The 22,693-nt window shown below is 37.3% G+C and overlaps 1 protein-coding gene and 1 pseudogene across 11 annotated transcripts in view; one reads left to right on the top strand and one right to left on the bottom strand.

Moving 5' to 3' along the window:
• LOC145529023 (uncharacterized) overlaps positions 1–22,693 on the bottom strand; it is a 1,122,255-nt gene that overhangs the window by 665,102 nt on the left and 434,460 nt on the right. The gene's annotated exons all lie outside the window — the stretch shown is intronic.
• Positions 540–2,608, top strand: LOC145529020 (eukaryotic translation initiation factor 3 subunit A pseudogene; annotated as a pseudogene). Its single transcript, XR_014070835.1, has one exon. The product of XR_014070835.1 is annotated as a eukaryotic translation initiation factor 3 subunit A pseudogene (transcript).

The following is a 22,693-nucleotide window of genomic DNA, read 5'->3' as shown; positions in this document are numbered from 1 at the left end:
ATTCTTTTACCAAGAGAGCAGAGGACACTTTGGCAATTTCACTAAGATTGAACAAAGTGAGGAATGGGTAAATCCTTACAGAAACCAAGGTGCTCTTGTCAGAATAAGAGAAAATAAAAATGGAAATCCAAAGAATCTTATAGACTAAATTGCAGAAGTGAAATACAAGTAAAAATATAGTACCAATTCTACAGATATTTGTAAGCTAGAATTTAAAAATCTGTTGATATAAAAATCCCATGTGCCATATTAATAATATTGAGGGCTATTAGAATTTTCGAGAAAAATTTTACCCTTATCTTCTAAGCTCTTGCATTTTAACCTGAGAAACAGCTAATCCTCAAACTACTGCAGTCTATTTAGGGAAAAATACAGTAGATAAATATGCTTCAAGTAGAACTTGAAGATTTGCAGGCAGAAGTTGGTTTATTTTCTTAAGTTTTGTATTCTTAGATTTTTTAATGCACACACAGACAAAATCAAACTTCCACTATCAACCAATTTAATTCATACTCATAAAATGTTTATATAAAAGGGTGGGGAAAAGAAAATATACATTAAAAGTCAAAGTGAACAGAGTGAAGTTGAACAAATGATGTTCCTATCATTGCTTCTAACAGCTATTAATAATCTTCCAAGGAAAAAAGCTAGGCTGAAAATGGTTTCAATATTTTATCTTATTGTAAAACTAATATCTATTTGTTATTAAAAATAAGATGATTCAGAGAGTTTGGAAGGAAAAAATGAAAAGTATCTAAAATCTCATTACATAGAATGCATAGTCCAAATTCTCCCAGCTACAAGTTCACTGTCTTATGAGTTAGAAAAAATTGTATCAGAAAATTTGAAATATTAGTTCTAGATCACCTGGAAACAAAATTCTCATCTTGACTTTAAAATATCTTAAAGCATGAGTGCATATATAATTCTCTGTCACCAGGAGAATGAAAATATAAATGAGATTCATTTGGAAATTTATTTCATTTTTAGTCTTATGAAATGGGGAGGGTAAGGAGAAGAGAAAAATAGTTGAATATAAAATATACCAAAAACTACACATTAATGTAATTCCTCAAATAAAATGTTCAACAAAATTATAACTCTCCTTGGAAGAAAACCACTAGCTCTAATTCTGAGTGGAGAAGAGGCCCTCCAGAGAAGGAGTGGAGACGTGGAGAAGGGCGGGACGAAGAGAGACCTCACAGAAGAGATGAAGACCGTCCGAGGCGCCTGGGGGATGATGAAGAGAGAGAGTCCTCTCTCAGACCAGATGACGATCGCATTCCCCGACGTGGCATGGATGACGACAGAGGCCCACGACGTGGTCCTGATGAAGATCGGTTCTCTCGCAGAGGGGCGGACGATGACCGGCCTTCTTGGCGTAGTGCAGACGATGACAGGCCTCCCAGACGAATTGGCGATGAAGACAGGGGTAGCTGGCGTCACGCGGATGACGACAGACCACCTAGACGAGGACTGGATGAGGATAGAGGAAGCTGGCGCACGGCCGACGAGGACAGGGGACCCAGGCGCGGGATGGATGAGGACCGGGGTCCGCGCCGAGGTGCGGACGAGGAGCGTCCCTCCTGGCGGAGTGCTGACGACGATCGTCCCAGGCGGGGCATGGATGAGGACCGGGGTCCCAGGCGTGGCTTGGATGATGATCGAGGACCTTGGCGGAATACCGACGATGATAGATTTTCCAGGCGAGGTGCAGATGACGACAGATTTTCCAGGCGCGGTGCAGATGATGACAGGGGGCCTTGGAGAAACATGGATGACGATCGGATCTCAAGACGGGCTGATGACGATCGGATTCCCAGAAGGGGTGATGATTCACGACCTGGCCCCTGGAGACCATTTGTCAAACCAGGTGGATGGAGAGAGAAAGAAAAAGCCAGAGAAGAGAGTTGGGGTCCACCTCGAGACTCAAGACCATCAGAAGACCGTGAATGGGAGAGGGAAAAAGAGAGAGACCGAGATAATCAAGATCGAGATGAGAACGACAGGGACCCGGAGAGAGAAAGAGACAGAGAGAGAGAGAGGGACAGAGAGAGAGAGAGAGACAGAGAGAGAGATGGCGATCGAGAGGACCGCTTCAGACGGCCGAGGGATGAAGGTGGTTGGAGAAGAGGACCAGCTGAGGAGTCTTCAAGCTGGAGAGATGCAAGTCGTCGTGATGATAGGGACCGCGATGACCGACGTCGTGAGAGAGATGATCGCCGCGATCTAAGGGACAGACGAGACGACAGGGACCGAAGAGGACCGCCTCTCAGATCAGAGCGCGAGGAAGTAAGTTCTTGGAGACGTGCTGATGACAGGAAAGATGACCGGGCAGAAGAACGGGATACCCCTCGTCGTGTTCCTCCCGCAGCTGTTTCAAGAGATCGAGACCGAGATCGAGACCGAGAAAGGGAAGGGGGGGAGAAGGAGAAGGCCTCCTGGAGAGCTGAGAAAGACAGGGAATCGCTTCGTCGTACTAAAAACGAGACTGATGAAGATGGATGGACCACAGTACGACGTTAAGTCTCAAGATAATGGATTCAAACTCATGTCTTTACATAGGTTTGATCACATTCAAGGATTATTATACTTGTGCTTCAACCAATCTAAATTGGATTCTTTAATGTCTCACCATAACACAAAAAGCATGAACTTGTATTAATCCTATATAATAGATTGATCAGGCACCGCATCCACAGACGGTTGGAAAACCACGCCATGTTTTTGAATTTAAGGTGTTGCATTATTTCATCAATCATTTGTTTACAAAAAAGATAAACTAAAAATAAATTTAAAATGAGAAAAAAAAAAAAAAAAAAAAAAAAAGAAACATAAACACAAAAATGTCTTCTAAACTAATCAGTATACTTACTCAACTCTTGCTTATTTTTAAATAAGAAGGGAAATGAATCCACATCTCAGGAATTTTAATACAAAAATGTATTCACTATAAAACTAACTCATTGACAAAAATTACCCAAAATGTTCTTTCAAAAACCATTTAGCAAATAAAACTCTTATCTGCTCTCTCAAAAAGGAGACTACATTTCTGTTCTCCTCTGCCCTTTGAAAATAGGAAATTGAATGAAAGATTCATAAGGGGATTCCTTTGCAGAGTGTCTACATATTTGGCATCACACCAAAATGGAGCACTTTTAGGGCCTTAGAAATTGAAAAATTAAACAAGTTGAAAATAGATGATTTTGAAATATTAATACTTGAGGTGCTTAATATTATTCTATTCTCAAAATAAGTCACCTTTCCAAATATTAAAGAAACTTTAGTATTATAGAATAGCCCTAAATTCATGCCTCAAGAAGAGAAAAAGAGCAAGCTATGGTTTCCATGGTTAAACCTCCCGACTTGTCAGGACATCAAAGACTCCATTTAAAACCTTAAGGGAAAAGTGCTTAAGAAGAAGAAAAGACAAGACAACCTGAAGAAAGAGAGGCTATAACCTGCCAGTCACTCAACAGAAACTATTGACTACTTAGCCAGCAAAAACAGAATCAGAAAACATGATATTAACTTGACTGTGTGAAGAGGTGATGAAGCACATAGAAGAATAAAAATTTACTGAATTTAATTGGGATTAAAACTTGTTGGCCAGTGCAGTGTTCTAAAGAGTATTGGCATAGTTATAGCTCATTGACTAGTCGACAGTTATAATATAACTTATAAGACAGCATGTTTCATCTGTGGATGAAATGAGTTCTAAATGACAGCAATGGAAATATCTGTACAGTTTTCAAGCCATGTTTGAAAGTGAAAGTGAAGTCACTCAATCGTGTCCGACTCTTTGCGACCCCATGGACTGTAGCCTACCAGGCTTCTCCGCCCATGGGATTTTCCAGGCAAGAATACTGGAGTGGGTTGCCATTTCCTTCTCCAGGAGATCTTCCCAACCTAGGGATTGAACCCGGGTCTTCCGTATTGTAGGCAGCCACTTTACTGTCTGAGCCACCAGGGAAGTCCACGTTTGGATATAAGGAAAAGAAATCTCAAATTGACTCCAAAAATGAATTTGTAAAGACATAAAAATCTATCAGAATCCTAGAAAAATCTCAACAATCTAGGCATCTGATTGGCACAACTTGTCCTATGGATTGATTTCTTTAAGTATCCACCCATAGTCCAATCAGCTGCAGTCCCTGATAGGGAGGGTTACGTGGTATCAATAGGAGTATAAAGACAGGAATAGTGAATAGTGAATTAATTAGAAAGAAAATGAAAGAGAAAACTATGATCTGCTTAAACCCCCATGATTGACTTTCAAACATAGTCTCTTCCAAATTTTCCATTATTCCCTCCCCTAAAGGGTCTAATGACTACGTTCATAAAGTAGTCTGTAATGACATTCTTCTTTCAATAGAATAGAATAGAATGAAAAGTATCAGTGACTGGAACATTGTAAGGGTTGGTATAGTTTCTAGAAATGTTTGTTTCTATTTATATATGCCCCACACACATGTGTACGCACCAAAGTATGATGCAAAGTATACTTCTTAAACATTAATTTCTGCAATTTCTTTTTAGCAGTCCCAGTGTACCAACTGCAGACAGAAATAAATTCCTGCAACATGGTTACATAATGTCTTTCTTTTGTTTCCTGAGCCAGATATTTTGGAAACTGGGTTTTTCCTCTTCATGCTATAAGTTATCCAATGATCCAAAAATGACCATTCAACTTCACGACTATTGCATTTTCCATTCCTTTAAATTATTTTATGATAGCAAATTCCCAAGCACCAAAAATAAACCATAGGCAACACAAAAATTGTTAGCTTCCCGTTTTCAGATATGAAGGGATGTTTCCATACCCTTTATTCTAATGCAATTCAATAACAAATCTAAATATTTCATATTCTCTTTGCCCACTTACTCCCCAGGATCATTCTCTGCCTTAGTCTCTGCTCAAGTAAAGATACAAATTTCTCACTAGTTTAGAGCAAACAGAACCACCAACCCTCAGTAAGGATAGTATTTGAAAGGCTATGGAGAAAGAGAATCAGGATTTTGGTTTTGGTTGTTTTTTTTTCCCCTCTTAAAAGATAGATTTAATATTTAATACACAGTATTTTAAAAATTATGAATTTTGCATAATAGTAAGAAAAGAGAAATCTCTGATATTAGTATTAGCTGCACTTCAGTGCCAAATAAGGTTAGGCATGAAGATCATAAAATGCAAAATCAAAGTCAGTGAAGTTTTCCCTCAGGAAATCCTAACCACAAATTTCACCCATGTCTTAGCAAGCAGGGACTAAAAGATATTTTCTAAAATACCAAGGATGTAGGATGTGTAGTCTATTGCATGTCATTATCACAGACTTAACTATTTATAAATTCTCTGTACACAACTTAGTAACATTATATTATAAGCTCATTGGGCAAAGATTCATAATTCAGCTTTGCCTACATGACACTAATCACAGAGTGAGTGCTCTGTACCATTATATATTCCATATGCCGTACAGTGTACTCACTCTTAGGTAATCTATTTCTTATGTCTTTGAATTAAAAAGTTCTTTCTGATATCATTATAACTACATCCTTAGACCATATTGACTGGGACTGTTAACTGAGTTAAGATTCCGCTACTCCTAAAAGACAAGAACACTCTGCAGAATGTCTAGTGGAGGACTCCTGATAGCCATCATAGTAACTTAAACACACAACTTAATAGCACAACTAATTGTGTTTTATATTCCAACGTACATGAGTCTGTGATGTCCAAAGGAGTATATCACAGGTGATAACAGGTAGAAAAAGCTAGATTCAGGTTCTAATTTCATTACATGTCAGTTCTATGATTTCAGACAAATAATAACTTGTTCTTGTTTCAGGTTTCTCATTTATAAAATCATGGTTAATGAATGTTTATCTCATATAACACAATAAAACAATGAGAACAACTGACTTTAGAGGAAACAGATAATTCAGGGAATTGGAGGAAAACTGAAAAACAGATAAAAGAGACCTCTACTCAGTGGAATTTTGATTATACCCATTATATCCAGGAAACAAAAATAATCCGCAATGATAAACTAGTCAGAAAATAACAAAGTGAAAGTGAAGTTGCTCAGTCGTGTCTGACTCTTTGCAACCTCATGGGCTGTAGCCTACCAGGCTTCTCTGTCCATGGGATTCTCCAGGCAAGAGTACTGGAGTGGGTTCCCATTTCCTTTTCCAGGGGATCTTCCTGACCCAGGGATCGAACCCAGGTCTCCTGCATTGCAGGCAGATGCTTTTCACTCTGAGCCACCAGGGAAGCCCCAAATAACAAAATATTCATAGTTGAATAAAATGACTAGTTAAATAATGTTTTCTTTTCAAAAAGCTAATAAAAATCTAAAAGAAATATAGAAGGAAGTGTCCCAGAACATGGAGCAGATTCACTTTATAAACAAAGCATGGATCATTTAATGGTAACTACAGAATAAAACAAAATACTGCAAACTAAAGGCCACACACAAACTCAGATGCTGACAGGGACAGAAAGGTGAACTAAATGCATCAAAGCACCTGGGAAGAAATGAACATAAGCTTCATCAAAAGGAGACAATTACTGTGCTCCAGTGGGTTACAACCATGGAGAAATATGGACTCAATAGTACCAGATCTTCTTTCATTTTTCTAGAGAAGAAAAACAAAGAATATTCATATGAAATCTACATAGTTTCACTTATTAACTATTAAATAAATTTCCTTTAAAAATAGTCATCTTGTGAGTCAAACATAACACTTCTGAACACTTGTATCTGGCCCTCTCACCATCAGTTTTTAACTTGTATACTTTAAACATCGATTACAGACAAGTAGGGGCTTCTCTAATGGCTCAGTGGCTCAGTGGGTAAAGAATCCATCTAAAGATACAAGTACAATCCCTGGGTCAGTATTGGAGGATGAAATGGCAATCCACTTCAGTATTCTTGCCTGAAAAATCCCATGGACAAAGGAGCCTGGTGGGCTACAGTCCAAAGGGTCACAAAGAGTTGGATACAACTGAGTAAACACATGGATAAGTATCATAGAGCTGGCAAAACTGGGAAAAGAGAAGGAAGGAACTGTAAGAACACTGAACACTTTTTGTTCTGGAGGAGTCAAGAGATACTGTTTCAAGTGGATGAATCAGAAAAATACAAATTTTAATTTTCTGAATAAAGAATTAAAATATAACAATATTGAAAGGTTGCTGCGGTGAGCTGTGTTTTATGTCAGGATTTATGCCAGGATTCGTGACCTCCATAGGAGAGGATTTCGATCCGGGATCAGAGACGAGGCTTGACTACTTGGAGCTTTTTGTGTAGCAAAGTTTATATTAAGATCAGTCCTGGGTGTTCAGTGGAAGGACTGATGTTGAAGCTGAAACTCCAATACTTTGGCCACCTCATGCGAAGAGCTGACTCATTGGAAAAGACCCTGATGCTGGGAAAGATTGAGGGCCGGAGGAAAAGGGGATGACAGAGGATGAGATGGTTGGATGGCATCACCAACTCAATGGACATGAGTTTGGGTAAACTCCGGGAGTTGGTGACAGACAGGGAGGCTTGGCGTGTTGTGGTTCACGGGGTCGCAAAGAGTAAGACACACTGAGCGACTGAACTGAACTGATAACAGAAACAGGGAAAGCTTCTGACATGGACATTGGAAGGGGACAGAAAGAGTGCTCCTTTGCTAGTTATTAATCAGATAAGAGAGACACCTCAGGCTGAGGAAGTTTCACAAAGCCCCCCTCCCACAATATGCATTTTTGAGATAGGATGGCACAAGGCGTGTCATCCCCCAGCCATAAAGCAATTGACAGGAATACTGGTTTGTTGAACCATTATCAGCCCAAGGTTTGAGAAAAGAAAAAAGTTAGTCTTAGGCGGAATCATTTTGAAGAAAGCAAATTCCAAAGCAAATACATAGTTTCATTAACATAAGAAAACCGCATTGGTTAGCTGAAGGCAGAACCAGGTGTTATCAACACAGAATTAAAAGAGGCTTTGTGTAGAGAAGGAAAAAAAAAAAAAAAATCTGCCACTTGCAGTTTATTTCCTCCTGCTGCTTGGGGCAGAGAAGGCAATGGCACCCCACTCCAGTACTCTTGCCTGGAAAATCCCAAGGACAGAGGAGCCTGGTATGCTGCAGTCCATGCGGTTGCTAAGGGTTGGACATGACTGAGCGACTTCACTTTCACTTTTCACTTTCATGCATTGGAGAAGGAAATAGCAACCTACTCCAGTGTTCTTGCCTGGAGAATCCCAGGGACGGGGGAGCCTGGTGGGCTGCCATCTATGGAGTCACACAGAGTCGGACACGACTGAAGCGACTTAGCAGCAGCAGCTGCTTGGGGACCTCTGGCCTTCCTGCCTGTTACCCTCTCAATATGACTAATAAAAATGGGAGAAAGAGTGAGGAGAAAATGTTGGCAGAGTAAGAGATATCCATTCTTTGTCAATATAGAAAGTATCAATACTGCTTAATTTGATAATCAAGAAATAAAGTGTGACCATATCATTTACCAGACCACCTGACCGGCCTCTTGAGAAATCTGTATGCAGGTCAGGAAGCAACAGTTAGAACCGGACACGGAACAACAGACTGGTTCCAAATTGGGAAAGGAGTACGTCAAGGCTGTTGTCACCCTGCTTATTTAACTTATATGCAGAGTACATTGTGAGAAACGCTGGACTGGATGAAGCACAAGCTGGAATCAAGATTGCCGGGAGAAATATCGATAACCTCAGATATGGAGATGACACCACCCTTATGGCAGAAAGCAAAGAAGAACTAAAGAGCCTCTTGATGAAAGTGAAAGAGGAGAGTGAAAAAGTTGGCTTAAAACTCAACATTCAGAAAACTAAGATCATGGCATCTGGTCCCATCACTTCATGGCAAAAAGCTGGGGGAAAAGTGGAAACAGTGACAGAATTTCCCTTTTTGGGCTCCAAAATCACTGCAGATGGTGACTGCAGCCATGAAATTAAAAGACGCTTGCTCCTTGGAAGGAAAGTTATGACCAACCTAGACAGCATATTAAAAAGCAGAGACATTACTTTGCCAACAAAGGTCCGTCTAGTCAAAGCTATGTAGTCATGTATGGATGTGAGAGTTGTACTGTAAAAAAAGCTGAGCACCAAAGAATTGATGCTTTTGAACTGTGGTGTTGGAGGAGACTCTTGAGAGTCCCTTGGCCTGCAAGGAGATCCAACCAGTCCATCCTAAAGGAAATCAGTCCTGAATACTCATTGGAAGGACTGATTGCTGAAGCTGAAACTCCAATACTTTGGCCACCTGATACGAAGCACTGACTCATTGGAAAAGACCCTGATGCTGGGAAAGATTGAAGGCGGGAGGAGAAGGGGACGACAGAGGATGAGATGGTTGGATAGCATCACTGACTCTATGGACATGAGTTTGAGTAAACCCCGGGAGTTGGTGATGGACAGGAGGCCTGGTGTGCTGCAGTTCATGGAGTCACAGAGAGTTGGACATGACTGAGCGACTGAACCGAACTGAACTGATATCATTTACAGTTAAACAACCAGAGTGAGAACTTGAAAGAGAATATAAAAAACTGGTACTTCTGAGGTAGGAAAAGGAAGTGAGAGAAAGTAAAGATACTAAAGATACTTTAACTTCTAAAGTTGTGCCCTTTTGGAAAGTTTAGAATTTTACTTCCATATTCATATATGACTTTACAAATTAACCAGCTAAAGAAAACATTAATTGGAGGCATAGGATTTTATGATTATATTTAAACAGAATGAGTGTGTTTGTTTTATAGGAATCAATAATACTGTTCTGAACTTTATACAGTGTCTCAGATAAGTTATCAAACTGCAACTTGAGTTTAGGCCCAATTAAAAAGAAATCCTAATATCTAAATGCTTTCTCTATTCAGAAATTAAAATTTTGTACACCTATGAGTTTTTCCTCTTTGCCTGGATCAGTGCCCCAATTTTAACAATCATCTCCTCTTGGGTCTGTGTTCACCTCATTCCCTCTGCTCTAGTTAGATGGTATCTTTTCATTCTATCCCTAATTGCCTCTTTTTGCATTATGCCTAATCTCATAAGCCACTTCAAATCTGTTCAGAAATAGGCAGGATATAAATTCTAAGCAAAGGTAAAACAAAAAGTTATGAAACTTGAGAAACTTTTAAGAACTCCTCTGGTGACCTAAATGTAGCTTTTCTGGTTAAATTTTTGTAAAATAAAGAAATTTTACATAAAACCCACAAAATGTAAAACTGTTCTAAAAAATAAAGCCCATTAAAAGAACTCACAAAATGAAGAATGGTAATAGTGCTCATGTCTAATCATAAATTCATTAATAGAAGATTATAACTAAATAAAAAGCAATATAAATGCTTTCAAATACTTTTTCAGTGTCATAGAAGTCTACATATAGACACTTTAATTATAACCTATGTTAAGATTTATTCATTCTACTATTATATAGAATATACATTATATATATAGATACATAACATATGTATCTGAGTATCCTCATTTTCAAAGACAATGTTTTTACAATCAAGTTAAATAAACTTTGGGTTTATTTCTTTGGCATGCACACCTTTAATAGCCTCAAAACCTAAATAAGTTATTTTATTATTTTTCCTTGAGATCAGAAATATGCTGTAATTGTTTTGTGAGTCATTTTGTCTTTAATTACTTTGTGCTCTTTCCTATATAAAAATTAGAGTAAGGAGATTTGGGTTTGGGTCTCTGTCTTTAGGTTTTGAAACCAGAGCTTTTAACTCACAATTTTCTAATTAATTAACTGAAATATTAGCTAATGATCCACATGACTGGGAGGAAAAGTTCCATCCAAATGCAACTGCTACTCTATAAATATATATATATATATATATATATATATATATATATATATATATATAACTACTGCCATTTTTCTCAGAAGACATGATTTGATTCTCATTCACTATGTTATGCCTAAAAATAGATTAGCTGAGCTTAAGAAAAATGCATCATTATTCAATACTTCTTTTTGGCTAGAACAATTCCAGCAAACTCAGAAAGCACTTCCTCTGTAGAAATTCAAAACTTTGACTTGGGTTTAAACTCAAAAACTAAATTGCCCTATATTTCTTCTGATTAGTCTCACAAAAGTTATATAAAAATCAACCAGACCATGCAATGATATGATTTCATCACTCTTCAAAATAATAAAATCATCAGAACTAAATCAACAAAACCTAAGTTCTTTTTTTTTTCCAGTAATGCAGGTTGGTACTGTTCTAAGCAATAGTTGTAGAGAATAATGTAATCAAGGACATTCACAAATGTACATTATTCACATTATCTTCAAATGTAAAACTTAGTTCTTAGGAAATTCAGAAAAGAATGTATAAACAAAGTATACTTTTATATCTTACTGTTTAACCTATCAAAATTATATACACCATCTAGAAAAACATCCTGTGAATAACTACATTTTACTTAACAAAATGATTGATAATGTCTTTGAGTCTTTCTCTGACCTTTAATGGGCTTCCATGGTGGCCCGGTCATAAAGAATCCTCCTGCAATGCAGGAGAAACAGGTTCAATCCCTAGGTCAGGAAGATCCCTTGAAGAAGGAAATGGCAACCCACTCCATTGTTCTTGCTTGGAGAATCCCACGGACAGCAAGCCCGGCAGGCTATAGTCCACAGGGTTGCAAAGAGTAGGACATGACTGAAGCGACTTAGCACACAATGCATGTAAGCACTGACCTTTAACAAATCAGTCATCAATTGCTATAAAAGTTCCAAGGTAGAAAACTCAATATTTCAAATGTCAGTTCCTCCCTGGTATTCTCTCTAGCCTCTCTTCCTAGCTGGGGCAAGCCCCCACCTTTTATCTTTTCTATCTTGACCCCAATCCAATATCTTGAACCAATTCTGTTTGTAAGCATAATAAGTTCTTTCCTAACATTCTAAAATTTAGTAAAAGAGTATCTGGATTATTACTCTCTCAACTCAGAATTTTTTAGGCTTTCCTTCATATTCTTGTATTTTAGTCCTTATTGTCTTGCAAAGTTTCCTGTGTTTCTACCGATTTGTTCCTTCATTTTGTCTAGCATGCTATAGGTTTGATTTGGATTCCACACATAGATACTGATTCTCCACCATATATCCAGTCTAGGCTCCTGTGCCCAGCTTCCCCAAAGGTGGAAAGATTAGACAGTAAGTGAAATAGACCAATTACAGATTTTGGTCCATTCTTGACTGACTCCCAAAGATATCCATTCCAATCTTCTTTGAGTGGGAAGGATTGTATAACTGAAGATGACTAATCGGGAATTTCTGACCATTCTTGTTAGACTTCCCAAAATTTATGATCTTGAATGTAAGCAAATCACGTGGCTAGTAAGTGAAATTCAAGCACATTTCAACATATTTGTATTATTCTCTCCTTGTCATCACATGCAAAGAATGTCTGATTAGGTGCCATAGTTCTTGTGGCAGATCATATTTCTTATGATGGTTAAAACAATAGCTCCCATTTTACTTGCACTTGTGAAATATGACTTTAGTACACACTGATTATGATGTGGAATCTATTTCTCCACTTCCTTGAATCTGATCAGGCCCTAAACTATTTTAACCACTAGAATACAGTGGAAGTGATAAGATATTAGTGTTAGCATAGCCTTTGATTGGCCTAGAAGAACCCACTTTGTGCACCTTGAAAGTCATGCCCCCTATTAGAAATTTGATCACCTTGCACCACTAAGCAACAAGAAGCCCGAGCCATGTGGAAAGGCTGGAAGATGAGACACAGGGTGGAAAGAGAGTACTGGGGAGCTCAAATGTACTAGATATGTACAAGAACAAAGCCATCAATCCAGTGGAACTTTCAGACAACTTGGGTCCCAGCTGCTAGCTGAATGCAACCCCAGTCAATCACAGAATCATGGGAAATAGTAAAAAAAAAAAATTAAGTCACTATTTGGGTGGGTTGGTGCGGGGCAGGGATGGGAGGGGTGATTGTTACGTAGATAACCAGAACTGTGGTATTCATGAATTCAAGGTTTTATTGGTTTGGCAAAAAAACTCATTAGGGTTTTTCTTAACATATTATGGAAAAACCCAAACTAACTCTTTGGCCAAGCCAATACAAAGTCTTCTTCATTGCCAGCATCTACTGGCTCCATGATATACATACAATTTAAAAGATTTAAAATAGCAACTTCCTAAGCAATATGTAAATGAATAGTCATCAAAAGATTATTTAGGAAAATAACAGAACAATACATCTCAGTAGCTTTCAACCTTTCTCAGCTAAAACACACCTGAGGGATACAAGACACCACCAACAGCATTTGATTCACTGCTGTAATAAGGTCTACATGTGAGGGGAAAAGCATATGAAAGGACATGAGGAAATAGCAAAAAGGCTTTTAGCTGAAAAGACCTCAAGACCATTTGATACCAACTTCACCCATCAGTTAATCATCACTGAAATATTTAATAAAAACTAAAGCATATACTAAAAACTAAGGGCTTCCCTTGTGCTCAGCTGGTAAAGAATCTGCCTGCAATATGGGAGACCTGGGTTCAATCCCTGGGTTGGGACGATCCCCTGGAGAAGGGAAAGGCTACCCACTCCAGTATTCTGGACTGGAGAATTCCATGGACTCTATAGTCTATAGGGTCGCAAAGAGTCGGACATGACTGAGCAACTTTCACATCACGTCACTTCCCTTATAGCTCAGTTGGTAAAGAAAGTGAAGTGAAAGTGAAGTCGCTAAGTCGTGTCCGAATATTTGCGATCCCATGGACTGTAGGCTCCTCCGTCCATGGGATTTTCCAGGCAAGAGTACTGGAGTGGGTTGCCATTGCCTTCTCCAGGGGATCCTACTGACCCAGGGATCGAACCCGGGTCTCCCGCTTTGTTGGCAGACGCTTTTACTGTCTGAGCCACCAGGAAGTAAAGAATCCACCCTCAATGCAGGAGACCCTGGTTCAAATCCTGGGTCAGGAAGATCCACTGGAGAATGGATAGGCTACCCACTCCAGTATTCTTGGGCTTCCCTTGTGGTTCAGCTGGTAAAGAATCTACCAGCAATGCAGGAGACCAGGGTTCGATCCCTGGATCAGGAAGAGCCCCTGAAGAAGGGAAAGGCTACCCACGCCGGTATTCTGGACTGGAGAATCCCATGGACTGTATAGTCCATGGGGTAGCAAAGAGTTGGACCCTACTAAGCGACTTTCACTTTCACTTTCAAAGCCTATTCATATGTTTCCTTACCCATGGTGAATGATATTTAGTAAGTTTGATAAAGAACTTATCAGCAATATTTATATAATTTCTTAATAAGATGGCAGTCATTTTTAAATCAAACTATTTTGAGACTTTTTCTAGCTTCACATATCATTACACGTAACTTATGAAATTGTGATGTTAATAATCCCAGTTCTACTATTTGCCAGCTGTATCATCTTGGATAAATTATTTAATCTCTATGTGCCTCAGTTCTCTCAGCTAAAAAAAATGGTGATAACAATGGTATCCACCTCTTAAAGTGGCAAAGAAGACTGAGTGAGTATATAAAACACTATCACTGTTGCTGGAAGTAATGGGCATCATACAGGTATTAGCATTGTTGTAGCATTATTATTTTTCAACTCATTCATTGTATTAGGAGTACTTGATTGATTACAGAATGGCTATAAAAAATCCTGCTATCAAATGGATTTCACTAGAGAAATAACCTAAATTCTCCCTAGAGATTAGATAAATGGGAAGTATGTGTTAAATAGGATTCTAACTAGTGATCATTCTTATCACTACTTTAATCACTTTTATCAAAGGCAAGCAGGACTGTTTAACTAAAACTCATTGTATGACTTTTAAGGGTGGTACTCTAACCCAGAAATGTCAAATGGAGCTGATTTAATGGAGGAACACACTGCCTCATCCAAAATGAAAGCCATGATCCCAACTCAGTTGATAGGAGTTTCAGCTAGACTTTTCAGTTTCTTTTAAAAGGGAGTAAAGCTGTCCACTGAAATACACTTTGCCTGGTCAAACATTTGATGCAGTAAAAATCAGTCATAAAATCTAAAGGCAATTAAGACTCAGATCCCATGCCTGTCATTCTACAAAGCAAGCACCAAAGACAGTTGTGCTAGAATTCGGCCATTTGTTTTTAGGAGACATGATAGGAATGCTGTGTATGTAGTTTATGCTTCCTGAACCAGGGCTTCTTGCTGCTAGCTACTGAAGCTGAGAAGCTCAGTATTTACCAAAAGAAAACACTACTATTAAGAACAGATTTCCTAGTTCTTTACCCAACATCTATTCTGCCCTCCTGTAAAATTAACTGAATCCCAGTTTTTAAAACTCCAAATATATATTATAAACATTTTAATTTAAAATGTGTAAGGGTAGTCTTAATTTCCTGTCTTTTGATGTGATGCTGAAATCCTTTCTTTGAAAGAATCCAGTGATTGCAATCTTTTATTTTTCTTGCATAAATCACATTCATAATTTATCTTTTAAAATTTCCAGTTTCAGCTTCTTTAAAGAATTAAAAAGGGACATTTAGGAGGCAGTGAATGCACATCTTCAAGCAGTTTGGCAATATTTTTAATGTTTTTACAATTGTTTCCCTTCATCTAATTTGAAAATATTTTTAAAAATAAAATTTGCATCCATGGTATATTTCCAAGGACTGAACTTGTTTTCATAGAAACAACAACTTTGCTTTTTCCCCACCAGGCCCTTCTGTCCATGGGATTTTGAAGGCAAGAATACTGGAGTGGGTTGCCATTTTCTACTCCAGGGGATCTTCTCAACCCAAGGATCAAACCTATATCTCTTACGTCTCCTGCACTGGCAGGCAGGTTCTTCACCACGGTGCCACCCAGGAAGTCCTAGCAATGATTATGTGGAGGTTCAATATGAGAGATTTTCCTATAGAAGATATCCTATAGAGGGCATTACTTGTCTTGAAGTGGGCTTCCCAGGTGGCTCAGTGGGTAAAGAACCCACCTCCAGTGCAGGAAATGCAGGAGATTTGGGTTTGATCCCTGGGTCAGGAAGATACCTTGGAGTAGAAGAAATGGCAACCCACTCCAGTATTCCTGCCGGGAGAATCCCAAGGACAGAGGAGCCTGGCAGGTTACAGTCTGTACGGTCGCAGAGTCAGACATGACTGAAGCAACTGAGCACACATGCATGAATGGTCTTAAAGAAACGAGGCTGATTTTTAGTGATCCCAGGTAAGTAATGTAACACTTCATTATTTCTTAAGAAACTGACTTCCATATTTAGCTAAAATCAATCAGAATTCATTATATGGCTTTCTCTTCATAAATCTAAATGAGTTGCAAAATTTAACAGACTTAATACAGTCACGATAAAATTAAATCCTAGTTCATTTTAGAAAGTCAACCTGAAATTGCCTAAAGCGTAAATGAAGAATTTTTTCAATGAAAAATATATTTGAGCTTATAGTACTGCAGTTGTTTCAATCATGTAAAAAGAAACTACCAAACATTCTTTTGAAAAGCTAAGATTTATCTTAGAATTGAATTAATGACTTAGAACTTTGGTGCTGCCTTTCCAATAGAAACCAGCACATTTTATCCTGAGCTTGCTTCTAATCCTTCATTCACACTTTCACCTTAGATTGTCCCTCAGCTCCTGAGATTTTGTTTAAAGATCTCCTGCCCCTTGACAGGAAAAGCATACTCTATCACTCTTTATTTCTTTCCTTTCTTTCTCTATAACACTGATCACTTAGCATTACTTTTTATATGTATGCTGTCTCTTTTGATAGAATATAAAGCACACAAGAAATTTCTCTCTTGTTTTCACAGCTATACACCCAAGGTTTATAAAGTGCATGGCCCATTGCAAGTTCTCAACAAATGTTTGTTGAATGATGGATGAAAAATGCATAGACATTACAGTGATATTGCTATGCATATACTTCACAATCAATGTACTACGAGAAGAAGGTGGGAAACAGGATATAATCAAAAACACCAATCAAAAATGAAAAACTCTTCAAAACATGTTACAAAATTATTTAAATGTAAAATTGAGTTAAAATTATATCTAATATTTTAGAGACATACTCCTTAAGGAATATAATCTGTAAGTATAAAATGATATAAACTATACAGCAATGCTAAATGTCACATAAATTGCTTGCAAAATACAGTCAAATGCCATTATGTTTGTAATTAATCTGTTTACAATTTGTTATGTAAATCCTTCTTTAATTCAAATAATAGCATAAGACTGATTTGGAAAGAAACTCAGTCTCTGCCTCTGACTGGCTCTATCTGCCCTTTGACCTCTAATCTCCCATCTTCAACACATTGGAATTCACTCCCATACATATACTTTTATTGCCCATGATATGAATCATTATCTTTTATATTCAGAAAAAGAAAAAAGTTATTTAAATGAGTGGTTATTTAAATAAGTGCTTGGTTTCAGTTTAATTTTAGGTTCCCACTTTTTTTTTCTTGGTTTATATTATTAGCATTGTGTTCAGTGGTATTTATTAGAAATACACAGGACATTTCAACAGTAGCTACTTAATGACAACCACTCTCCTACTGACTGCCTGAAAGTTCCAAAATTCATTTAAATGAGAAGAATATGTGATACTATTAATATTAAAGACTGCACAAAACTGTTCAAAAAGAAATAGACTCTCGTCAATGAACTGTGGGAGAATACACATTTCATTAAAGCCAATCAATCAACTGGCTGCAATGAGACTGACATCTATCACTACCCATCTCTCTGTCCATCTTGACTTGGGACTTTATCATAATAAGTAATGTCAGCCATTCAAAGACAAACCTATGATATTGCTTATTTGTGGGATCTAAAAAAAATGATATGAATGAACTTATATGCAAAACATAAATAGACCCCAGACATATAAAACAAACTTATAGTTACCAAAGGGAAAAGAGGGCCAGAGATAAAGCAGGAGGTTGGGATTAATAGATACACACTACTATGTATAAAACAGATAACCAACAAGGACCTATGGTACAGCATAGGGAAAAATGCATCCAATGTTTTGTAATAACCTATAAGGAGAAAGAATCTGAAAAAGAAAATATACATATATTCATGACTGAATCACTTGAAACCTGAAACGTATACAATATTGCAAATCAACTATAACTCAATAAAAAATTTTTTTTTAATTTAAAAAATATATTGGCTGATTCCTGCATTTTAGATCATTCCATAGGAGGCTTAAATGGTTCTAGTTGTTCATGGATCCCACTTCAAAAGACACTGTGATAGAATAATACTGAATAGTGATTAACTGCATTAGAACTAGAGAATATCTAAGGATATGAATACTAAAAATGCCTCACCCACAGATTCCTTTATAACAGGTCATAACTCTTTAAAACACAGTAAGAAATGAAGCTCACATTTTCTATGCTGCAATAAGGAGTAAAATGTGGGAGAGTTTATAGCTATTTATTTCCTTCTGAGCATCATCATGATTGATGTTAGTATATTAACCCAGGTAAGCAAGTTTTAAGGCAAGAAAAAAAATAATTGTTTTCCTATTGGCTATTTTACTCAACCACATCAGAAAAGAGAAGGAAAAATTATTAGTATTGAAGAATGCTGAGGAGAAAACATATTTACCCATCTATAAAGCCTGTTGCAAGTTCTTCTTATTTTAAAAAAGCACTATTGATCAGACTGTGCTAACTTTGCCTTTTAGCAACTTATTTAAAGGAAAACATTTCAGTTATTGTGATCTAAAGTAACGTTTACCACTGTAGTTTACATTTAACATACTGTTCAGTTCAGTTCAGTTCATTTCAGTTGCTCAGTCATGTCTGACTCTTTGCGATCCCATGAATCACAGCACGCCAGGCCTCCCTGTCCATCACCAACTCCCGGAGTTTACCCAAACTCATGTCCATCGAGTCGGTGATGCCATCCAGCCATCTCATTCAAAAGTTATTCTATTTTGTCATGTTGAGATATTATTTTTTTTTTTCTTTTCATTTTGAACTGGTCAGTTCTAAAAGTTGCTCATTTAAGTTTTCCAGAACAGACCATTATTTTTTGAGAGCCTATTAAATAAATAAGCAGAATAAAATAATAAACTCAAATGGAGATGAGGGAATAAACACTACAGGAGGCTAGACTGATACCACTCATGAAATAAAACTATAAATATCAATTTCTCTGCCTACTAAAAAAATTGATATGATGCCTATTTTACTGGTCTATAAGATTCTAAAATACTCTAGAGGAAATCAAATCCAGATGTTATTGCAAAAGTAAAAAAAGGAAAAGCATTAGTATTGATAAAAGAATTGCCAAGGATGATAGCACAATCTCTTGTTTCCATTCATGGAAAGAGGAAAGGTTTATGATTCATTTTAATTTTACTTTGTTTGAGATCACTATTATCTTATTTGTTTGGAAATTATTTGGATTCTATGGATGGGTTTTCTATCAAGATTTTCGTGGATAGAAAGTGATGTCATCATTTTAGAAAGGTCCCCATGAGGAAATCACAACTATCTCTTTGCTTCAAGGTAGCATTAATTTTTTAAATTTCCTTAAAAGGCAGTCTCAGAAGTTTCCAGATATAGACATTTCATCTTAGCAACAAACTCCCTCACAATCAGTACTGCTACACAGGAGAAGAAGGCAGACTTTATAATCAGAGATCCGAGTGACTAGAAGAAAAAAATACTCAGAGGAGAGAAAAGTTAAAGGTCATAGGTAGTAAGGATGTAAAGCGAAGAAGTAGAAGAAAAAAAAGAGAAGGGGCACATGGAAAAAGACATGTACTATTACAAAAGCTAATAGGATTTAATTTTAATATTTATTTTATATCTATTTCCTCAAAGTTTTAATAGAATAGTGATACTTGTATTATCAAATGCTTAATTTTTCAAGGAAAAAATAAACTATTGAAATCATTACTGACATTTCAAAGAAGATTAGACTTTTATTTCATCCATATCTAAAAAATGTTTTTTCCAAAATCATTGTTAAGGCGCACCTTTGTAAAATACTTACATTGTTTTGAAACCCAACTACACATGGTAAAGAAGCAGCTTACCATGTGATGTTCTTACAGAAGGGAAAGTCAAACCTTTATGCCTTATTAAAGTGACTTTCTTCGTGAGATTAATTGCTACAGGTAACTTTTTATTCTCACACATTAAACATTATTCACAAATCCAGGAATATAGGAATCATACAGAAAATTTTTACTATATTCTGAAAATAATCTCCTATAGAAATATGATAGGGAAACTGAATTCTACAAGGATGACTAATTCTACAGCATATTTTACCCACACTAGGTAAATTTTCACTTTTCCAGTAGAAAGAGAATGAAATATCATTTTGCTTAAAATATCACCTGTAGTCATTCAACCTTGCAAAACCCTTCCCTGGGTGAGATGTATTCATTCAGCTTTTGCATTGAGTTAGGATTAGGAGTTCTACACAAACTTCAGTGACACTAAAAAGCATGTTTCCTTATCCTTGTAGTAAGTAATCACGCCATGACATATAGTGGTGTTGTTTGTATGACCTGGAATCTAATTTCTAAAACTGATGAGGCACTCATTTTATATCCAGTATGCTTACTGCATAATAACAGCTTGTCCTCACCCTTCAGTAAGTCTGATCCCGTTCATTTCAATTGTACATGTCCACCCTGAGGGCTCAGAAAAGGCAGACATGACACAGATTGTGTGTGTAAGAGCAGGCATGTGCACAAAGGTCATCTATCATACATGCCTTTAGAAAAAGATGACTAGAAACCTAGTAGAAAATCATTTTCCCTTGTTTCCTGTAGACACAGTAGGGCAGCAGACACTGCGCACAAACCCTCCTGCCTTTCACTCTGTTGCAGTTAATCAAATACATTTGAGGAGCTGGCAAGTACTTTTAGTGCCAATAAACCACAGAGAAAGAAGCGTTGCTATTGACAACTGGAAACTTCAAGGTCCTGAGTTACAGAAGCTGTCTTTTAAAGAGTTCCAGCTGTCATATTCCTCACATCAGTGAAGCATATTACTCTGTTCCATATTGTTTGACAAAGCTGTGGGTAATTACCTTCTCATCTTCGCAATGTTTTCACAAGAATCTTTTATGAAGTGGCAATGTTTAGTGGGAAATGATAGCTAAACTTTCGAACAATCAGGAAAAAAAGAGTATATCTAGTACATAATTTCTGGTTTCCAGAATTTGGATAATCACCAAACGTATAATTCACACATAATTTTACTGCCTTATGCAGTAAACAGCCTGAGCTACCATACTTGCCAACCCTAGAGACACACTTCGGTCATCATCATTATTATTATTTAACAATAGGAGGCACTTTTAAACATCTATTATCACAGTGTCATAAAGGAAAACACATGAACATCTCAAAATAGAAAGTACACAATCTCAGAACTTAACACAGACTGTTAAATGAACTAACTTTAGCTTCATGAAAAGCTCCCTGCATCATCCTCACATCACATTCTCCTTATATTACAGGCTAAGGAAAGAAAATGAATATCCTCTTCCACAGACCCGAATTTGAAGAAGAATGTTTTAAGTGTTACTTTAGAAAAGCGAAAGATCCTCTAACATTTAGTGAAAACTAATGTTTATAATTTCTGTAGCATGCAGTTATGTCCCTGAAAGAGAGACTTACCTGCCGCTGCCAAAATCAGTGACAGATTTTGACACAAGCTGTGAAAGAGGCATTTGTGTGACTAATAACCTGGCACATACATTCACTCCATGGCTGAGTGCCAATATTTTATCTGGGTGGTTAGCTTCAGACTCAGAGGTTTCTATCAAACAATTGCTGAATGGAACTCTGAAAGCAACATAACTCCTATGGATTTTATCTTCTTAACATCCCTAGACACCATCTTCTCCTCACCTACCCCATTTCCAAATACTTCCTATTTTCCAAATACTTTCCTATTTTCTTTCTCGTAGTGAAGAATCAGAAGAAAAAAAAGTGGGTCATCGGAGGCAGAATGTTTGCGTGCCAGACAGACAGTGACACATCAGTGAGATATAATAATATGACCTGGATTGCTATGAAGTGTTACCTATGCATGAATATACCTGTGGACCAATGCATTGCTCTCTACAAGTGGATGCCTCTTCTACATCCGGGAACTACTGACTTCCATATCTCCACCAATTAGTTCTTTGAAGATTCCTTGCCATTCCCCATCTTAAAAAGAATGAAGAGTAAATTCCATAACATCAAATAGGTTGAAGCCAGACATGAAATTAGGTCTCAGAATATGTGTTTGGAATTTCCTGAATGCTTTCCAGAAGAGTCACAACCTTAGCTTTATACTTGCTAACAGCTCAAGAGGCAGAATCACAATCAGCATGTGTGTTTATATAAGCGCTGAAGATTCAGAGTTTAAGTGCTTATATACAACAAGTTGTGAAGGAAAAAACATCTATGGGCTGATACTGACATGAGAGAGAATTTTCCTGTGGACCTTCATGAAGAGAAAGCTAATTGTGTAAGGTAGGGAAGAATTATTAACAAGGCCTCACAGTAAAACCGTGGGTTTCAGAGGTCTATCCCTTCTGTCTTCACTCAGTTTAAGTTTATGGCAATATGCCACTCTGCAATTTAGTAAAAGCCTTCCCATGAGGGCCAGAATAGTTTTCCAGAATTTATGCTTGTCT

Source organism: Giraffa tippelskirchi, chromosome 12 (assembly GCF_054371585.1).
Source record: "Giraffa tippelskirchi isolate mGirTip1 chromosome 12, T2T-mGirTip1v1.2.pri, whole genome shotgun sequence".
NCBI lineage: Eukaryota > Metazoa > Chordata > Mammalia > Artiodactyla > Giraffidae > Giraffa > Giraffa tippelskirchi.
Note: the sequence above shows the minus strand (reverse complement) of the source record. Positions and strands in the feature narration are given on the sequence as shown.